We start from the raw sequence: 8203 nt of genomic DNA on the forward strand, positions 1-8203 counted from the left end.
GTGTTCCTATTTCTTCTTCCAAAAAGTCTACTGAAGCAAGCAATCTTCTCCACCACCATTTCTCTCAGCAAAAAAAAGGGAAGTCAAAATGAAAGCTCCAAGCATGTTGATAGTGGAAGAGTTCCTTATAGCTGAAGCCCATCAGAGATGTATGAAAAATGATGGGGTTATGATCCGAGCCTGTCACACCCCGCTCTCACAGAATTGAGCTAATGACCGAATTAACTCCGGTTAACTCACAAACCTACCTAGATCAATAATGCAGTAACTGCAATACAGCATATATCTACTAAACTAAGATAAAACATGTATTTTCAGCGGAAGACCTATTCATAATAATAAATATTTGTTTCCTAAATATTTGATACCCAATTGAGTTATAAAAGTTATATACATTTAGGCCTTATTTAAGTATCAAGTCATCAAAAGGGAGTACATCAAAATAATAAAAAAGAATCACTCAGGAGTCACTGTTGTAATGCAGCATAATCCTCGCACATGCAATCAGCACCGTACTCAAACTTATCAAGGACCCACCAGTCATTAGAGAGAAACTCCACAGTGGGGCCCGGCTCTTGATCTCCAAGCAGGTAACCTATAAAACCACTAAAAAGAGTTGTGCACGTGGGATGAGCTCACTAGCCCAGTAAGTGGAAATGAATACAACACAAGGAAAATCACATAAATAGTCACAATACATATGCATCTATATGTATGCAATTAATTTTAATCCTACTAGCCTAACAACATTACTAGGTCATACGCTATATGCTACTCACAACCACAGTGCACGTATACCACAGGTACGAGCCACGAAGCCCATCCCACGATACGCCCATAAGGTTGTAGGAGAAGGCCCACTGTTGGCATCAAAATTTAAAATGCAAGTCAACTCCTAGCAAATTTAAATGACAGAAAGTAAATGAGTGACTCCACCTGAAATAAAATCAATATGATCAGCCATCTAAATATACCACTGAGGTTACCGACTGTCCTAGTGATCAGTTGTGCGTACTTCTAACATTGTAGGAGTTCGATAACCGCAACCCGATGCTTTAACCTAATAGTAACCCAACACGTAAACCCCTGTTGGGAAGGGTCATAGCATAAAGGAGTATAGAAATCCTAGTCGCATGCTTCTACATGAGCATAGTACGATTACACGATGGCACCGCATCCAATTCCACGAGCCACCATGCACTCGTTTTCAAGCTGACTATGGCATCTAAAATCTAGCATGGATATCATGTCCAAATGAAATTCCTCCATCACATACATCAAGACATAATAAGTACTCAATCATAATATAAAGCATAGCATATTATGTAAATGCACAGTCAAATGCGTGATATGGCATATGTGATGTCTAGTCTACACACAAGTGGCATGATGATATGGCTAGACTAACATATGTTAAATGATGCATAAATTCTGAAATTAAATCAGATTCCACTCCTCACTTACCTGTATATGTACACAGTGCTTGTACCTAGTATGTAAGAGATTCGATGTGTGGGTACGCGTATAATGAGTGTAACCTATCATAAACATAATGGTTTATCATTTCACTATTTTAGGTCAAAATCATCATGTTTGAACACTAAAATCGGGTTTAGAATCATAAATGGGGGATACCCATCCAATTTGGACCCATTCTGGGCATTCTGGAAAGACAGGTGGGCATGAGCCAAAGACAGGCGGGCTTCGTAGCCCACTAATTTCATGCTTGCTGGTTACACCAAAGCCTATAATTTGAGTTCTGGGAACTCAGGTGGGCCAGAACTCAAAGACAGATGGGCATAAAACACCCCCAGTCTTGAAACGAAGATTTCCCCCCTTCTTCCCCATCATCTCTTCGGCTTGGGAAACTCGTTTGGGGTCGATCCGGCGACTCAAATCACTCATCTAAAATCTAATCATGTATTATCAACCTAGATCTAAGATCAAATCAAAAGAAAGAAGGAGATTCTTACCTCTTTCTTAAGAAAACAAATGAAACCCGAAATTTCACTTCTTTTGCTCAAGAACTTCCAAATACTCTAGATTTTCACAAACACTCCCTCCAAATCCTTCAAAATCATTGTACACACCTTCCATTAGTCCTTAGATTTTATTATTCATAAAAGATTAGCAAGATCCAAGTGGGTTCTTTCCCAAAAATCAAAAAGAAGGTGTAAGAAAGAGGGTTTTCCCAAGAATCCTTGGAATGTGTACAATACCTACCTCAAATCAAAAATCTTAGTGAGCTAATCATTAATCCAAGCTCAAATATCAAGACCCAGCTCTAGTGAAGCTCTACGGTCGATTTCCCTTCTTCTTTCTTCTTCTTCTTCCTCTTTTTTCTTTCTTCTTCTTTCTCTCTCTTTTTTACTCTCCCACCAACCAATTACCATTAATGAGGGAAAAGACAATAAACGTCACCCCCTTTATACCTAGGCCCCCAAAAATATCTTCTAATCATAGGTGGGTACTTCTCAGTTGGGCATTCTCAGGTGGGTATATCTCAGGTGGGTATTCTCGGGTGGATATTCTCAGGTGAGTATATCTCAGGTGGGTATTCTTAGGTGAGTATATCTCAGGTGAGCATATCTCAGGTGGGTATATCTTAGGTGAGTTTATCTCAAGTGGGTATATCTCAGGTGAGTATACCATTCTAGTCAGCCCATTGCTAGTGTTTCACTTGGACTTCAATGGAGACAAACCCATACTTATAATTAAATTGCATAGGCACCCAAAATTACTAGCACATACCCTTACTTCTTGTATATAGCCTCGTGGTGCGTGTAAATGCAAGGTTTGGGTGCACAGATTGCACTTGGCACCCGCTCAGTCTTGTCGGGCCAACCCAAGTTCAAGGTCACTCTTGCTACCATGTTCTATATGGTACTTGCATCAGTTTGCTCCGTTTCAGCCCTTATATGATCAAACCAAGTCAATACGAGTAATTAGACCGGGTTTAGAAAGTAGGGTATCACATTACCCCCCTTTTTTGAAAATTTCATCCCTAAAATTGTAGTACCTAGTTGTCCAAAAAGTTGAGGATACAAGGTTTGAATATCCTCCTCTTTCTCCCAAGATGCCTCTTCGATCGGGTTGTTGGCCCACCGAATCTTCATAAAAGCGATAGAGCAGTTGCAGAGAGTTTTCACCTTCTGGTCTAAGTTCTGAGCTGGATGTTCTTTATATGTCATATCAACTTCTAAGTATTCCAGTTCCATAAGTAGCATGTGGGGTGGATCATGAACATACCGCTTCAACATGGATACATGAAAGATATTGTGGACACTGCTGAGGGAAGGTGGTAATGCCAACATGTATGCTACTGCCCCAACTCGCTTCAAAATCTCAAATGGCCCAATATATCTCGGACTTAACTTTCCTTTCTTGTGAAATCTACGCAGACCTTTGGTAGGAGATATTTTGAGGAACACTTTCTCTCCCACTTGGAATTCTATTTCCTTCCTACGGCTATCTGCATAGCTCTTTTGACATGACTGGTTTGTTTTAATTCTTTCTCTAATGACATTGACTTTATCATATGTCATCTGAATCATCTCTGGTCCAAGCATTCAACGTTCACCTACTTCATCCCAGTACAGAGGAGTTTTGCACATTCTACCATATAATGCTTTATATGGAGCCATCCCAATTGTAGCTTGGTATCTGTTGTTGTAAGCAAACTCCATAAGAGGTATATATTCCTCCCAATTGCCACTCATTTCCAAGGCACAGGCTCGAAGGATATCTTCTAATATCTATATGGTCCGCTCAGACTATCCATCTGTCTGTGGATGGAAGGCAGTACTCAGGTCCAATTGTGATCCCAAGGCTTGCTGGAAGCTCTTCCAGAATTTGGAGGTAAACCTTGGGTCTCTGTCTAATACAATGCTCACTGGTACACCATGCAAGCATATCACATTATCCATGTAAAGCTGCACTAGCTTATCCATGGTGTAATTGGTCCTGATCAAAATGAAGTGAGCTGTCTTAGTAAGCCTGTCAACTACTACCCAAATAGCATCCATTCCCTTAGGTGTATGTGGTAGTCCGGTGACGAAGTCCATTGTAATGTTATCCCACTTCCATTTAAGTACTGGGAGTGGTTGAAGAGTGCCAAAAGGTCGATGCCGTTCAGCTTTGACTTTTTGACATGCAAGGCAAGTCGACACATACAGAGCTATTGTGAACTTCATTGCTAGGCCACCAATAATGCAGCTTTAGGTCTTTGTACATCTTGGTACTTCCAGGGTGAAGAGAGTACTCGGAACTATATGCTTCTTTTACTATTTTATCTTGTATTACCTCATCACAGGGTACACACAATCTGCCCCGAAACAATAGTGCCCCATCATTGGCTAATGTAAGGTTAGGGTCATTCATTGTTTGCTCTTGAATCTTCTCTCTGATCTGTTGTAAAGGCTATTTCATTATAATTTCTTCCCTGATGGAAGCGTGTACCTGTAGAGCCGCCAAGGACAAAGGCAACTATTGAACATCATCTGCTTGGCGCTCTAGTTCCATGGTCACTTCCTCATACAAGAGGATTTCATCCATTAACATCGCCTCCTGTACGAACTCTGGACTGACAGCTAGATAGGAAAGTGACACAGTTTGAGCTTTCTGGCTTAATGCATCTGCCACTATGTTGGCCTTCCCTGGGTGATACTGAATATCACAATCATAATCTTTTATAAGCTCAAGCCATCTCCTTTCTCTCATATTCAAGTCTTTTTGGATGAAAATGTACTTAAAACTTTTGCGGTCACTGTATATTTCACACCTTTTACCGTATAAGTAGTAACACCAAATCTTTAAGGCAAAAATGACCGCTTCTAGCTCTAAGTCATGGGTAGGGTAGTTCCTTTCATAGTCCTGCAACTGTCTAGATGCATATGCTACCACCTTGCCGTGTTGCATAAGTACATAGCCCAATCCGACTTTGGAAGCATCGGTATACACTGTCATTCCACCTTTGCCTTTAGGAATATTCAACACTGGTGCTGACACTAGCCGCTTCTTCAGCTCTTGAAAGCTTTCTTCACACTCCCTTGACCAATCAAACTTTATATCCTTCCTAGTCAACTTGGTCATTGGTGCTGAAATCCGAGAAAAGTTCTTGATGAAGCATCTATAGTAACCTGCCAAACCAAAGAAACTTCTAATTTCTGTTATACTCTTGGGTACCTCCCAATCTACTACGACTTTCATCTTGTCCGGATCCACTTCAATTCCATTTTCAGACACCACGTGTCCTAGGAATCCAACCTGTCTGAGCCAAAATTCACACTTGCTGAATTTCACATATTACTGTTGCTCTCTAAGTCTTTGTAGTACCATCCTCAAGTGTTTTGCATGGTCTTCTTCTGACTTCGAGCAGATCAAGATATCATCAATAAAAATAATGACCCACTTGTCAAGAACATCATGAAACACTTGGTTTATCAAACCCATGAAAGCTGCTGGTGCATTGGTCAACCCGAAAGACAACATTAAGAACTCATAATGACCGTACCAAGTACTAAAGGCTATCTTTGGTATATCACAACTTTTTATTTTGAGTTGATAATACCCCAAACTAAGGTCAATCTTTGAAAATATCTTAGCACCTTGTAGCTAATCAAACATATCATCTATGCGTGGCAATGGATATCGGTTCTTGATGGTTAACTTGTTCAATTCCCGGTAATCAATGCACATACGTAGGCTCCCATCTTACTTCTTAATAGACAACACTGGAGTACCCCAAAGTGATACACTTGGGCATATGAATCTCTTCTTCAACAGATCTTGCAATTGTACTTGTAACTCTTTTAATTTTATTGGTGCCATTCTGTACAGAGCCTTGGACATCAGAGCAGCTCCAGGAATCAAATCTATAACAAATTTCAACTCCCTGTCAGGTGGTAGCTGAGTCATATCATCTGGAAAGACGTCTGGGAACTCTTTAACTATCCCTACTTCCTCTAGAGGTGTGACCTTTGCATCTAAATCAATCACTGATCCTAGGTACCCTTAACATCCATTTTCTAACAACTTCACTGTTTATAGAGCGGAGATGAGGACCTTCTTAGCCCGCTTTATCATATCCGCTTGGTATATCAGTTCCTTCCCTTCATTATCGATCACTTTGATCTGTTTCTCAGCACACATCACACTTGCTCGATCTGCTGATAACCAATCCATGCCTAGTATAACATCAAAGTTTTGCATATTAAACTTCATAAGTTGGGCATCTAACTGCTTTCCACTGATCTCAATGATGCATGGCCCATATACTTCTTTCAACTACGAAATTTTGCCTGAAGGTGTCCTAACTATCATCTTATACTCTAATATCTTGGGTGTCATGTCAAGTTTCTCAACAAATCTCTTTGATGCAAATGAATGTGAAGCCCCTGAATCAAACAAGACATATGTTGGTATACCTAATATAGGTAGGACACCTAATATAGCAATGTATATAAGTAAAGCATGTCATCAATATTTACCAGAAGGAAATTCTCAAATTAAATCGTACATGCTATCACTTCTGTGCTAACTTCAGCTTCCTCAGCTAACAAAGCATACATCTTTCCTTGTGGTTGACTCCCTTGAGTCAAAGAAAATCTGTACCTAGAAGGCTAGTTGGCTGATAAAGCTGGTCGAGCTCGGTAATCTTTAGCAAAATGCCCATATAAATGGCAATTAAAACAATGGTTCTGTAAAGCTTGAGCCAAAGCAGAAGCTCTCTGAGCCTGGCCCGTAGCAAGTGGAGGGCAAGGTGGCCTAGTAGTTGTGGGCACCATACTGGTATTTGGGTGAAAAGATATAGTACCCGACCCACCAGCGGGTCGAGGAGGATAACCCGATGGCCTATAGGGTTGCCTGTATGAAGGACCAAATCCGTATGATCCACAAAAATTCTTACTCGGGCCGCCCGAATCCGTATAAGGGTTCTCTCTCTTCCACACTCCAGGTGTAAGGGATGATTTACTTTTCAGCTTATCTTAAATGGTTTTGGCCTTCTGTACAATCAAGGCATAGTCGGTGAGATCTAATATCTCAAGTATCATGCCAATGGATACCTTCAATCCTTTCAGAAACTTCTTGCCCTTTTCTTTAGCCGATTTCATGTGAGGGGGTGCAAAGTAAAATAGGGCCTCAAACTGTTTTCGATAATCAAGGAAAGATTTTCTTCCTTGAGTAAAGGCCAAGAACTCTGCTTCCTTGCAGTCTCTAAAACTCCAAGGGTAGTAGTTTACTAAGAACAACTCCTTGAATTGCTCCCATGTGGGTTCTGGGTGTGTGGCAAACAACATAGCTTTTGAGGCTTGCCACCAGGAGTTGACCTCATTCTTAAATTGTAACCCCGCACAAATAATCTTTTGAGCATCAGTGCACTCAATCACTTCAAATATCTTCTCAACCTCTTGGATCCATTGGTTCGGTTCCAAAGGGTCACCTCCCACCTTAGTGAATGTAGGTGGTAGGTTCCTTTTGAATGACTCCACCATTCTTGTGGTGTGACCCACCGGCTGAAAATATGGTGCATATGCCGGATGGTACAGGTAAGGAGGTGTCATCTTATATAGAGGTCTACCCTGAGGTAGTATGGGTGGTGTACCTCGAACTTGGTTTTGAGGGTTGATGCCAGGAGGTGTACCTCCAACCTGTGCCTCGACACTAGGCCCACCAGTTGGACCTTGTGGAATATCTACCTGGGGAGGCTGACCTGGTAGTGTAGCATACCATTGTTGTTCCATAGCAGTCATAAATACCTACTGTTACTAGAGAATCTATTGATGGAGAATCTAATTCGATTATTGAATCAAGTTCACAACATCACCAGAGGTAAGTACCGGTGGAGGATTAGGAAGTGTAGCCATGGGTGGATCCTCATGAGCCACATTCTGATCAATTGTCTCTTGAGGTTGTGGGTTAGATGTTTGCCCCATAGGTTGAGGCCTACTATTGATTGGTGGCCTACCAACAGGACGAGGACCTCAAGGTGCACCTCGAGCGACACCCTCAAATCTAGTGTATACCATCGCTAGTGTGCCTAATTTGCATAAAAATTTCGTATATGTTAGTATTACAACTATTCTCTCTCCTTTCTCCTTCACTTCAACTCAAGCGATTCTTGGGTGATCCCATATGACTCAACTCGCCGAATCGACGCAATGATCCATCCAAGTTGTATTATCTCTCCTACAATCATCAAGGC

The 8203-nt window shown here is 41.2% G+C and overlaps 1 long non-coding RNA gene across 1 annotated transcript in view; it reads right to left on the reverse strand.

Moving 5' to 3' along the window:
- Window positions 1–335: 335 nt before the first annotated feature.
- The window catches only part of LOC122081482, a 48131-nt gene continuing 40263 nt past the window's right edge, over window positions 336–8203 (reverse strand). Inside the window, exon 2 of the long non-coding RNA XR_006141097.1 lies at window positions 336–606. This is a non-coding gene — a long non-coding RNA (uncharacterized LOC122081482). The remainder of the gene's footprint in view (window positions 607–8203) is intronic.

The sequence above is a fragment of the Macadamia integrifolia genome, chromosome 6, assembly GCF_013358625.1.
Source record: "Macadamia integrifolia cultivar HAES 741 chromosome 6, SCU_Mint_v3, whole genome shotgun sequence".
NCBI classification, from domain to species: Eukaryota; Viridiplantae; Streptophyta; class Magnoliopsida; order Proteales; family Proteaceae; genus Macadamia; species Macadamia integrifolia.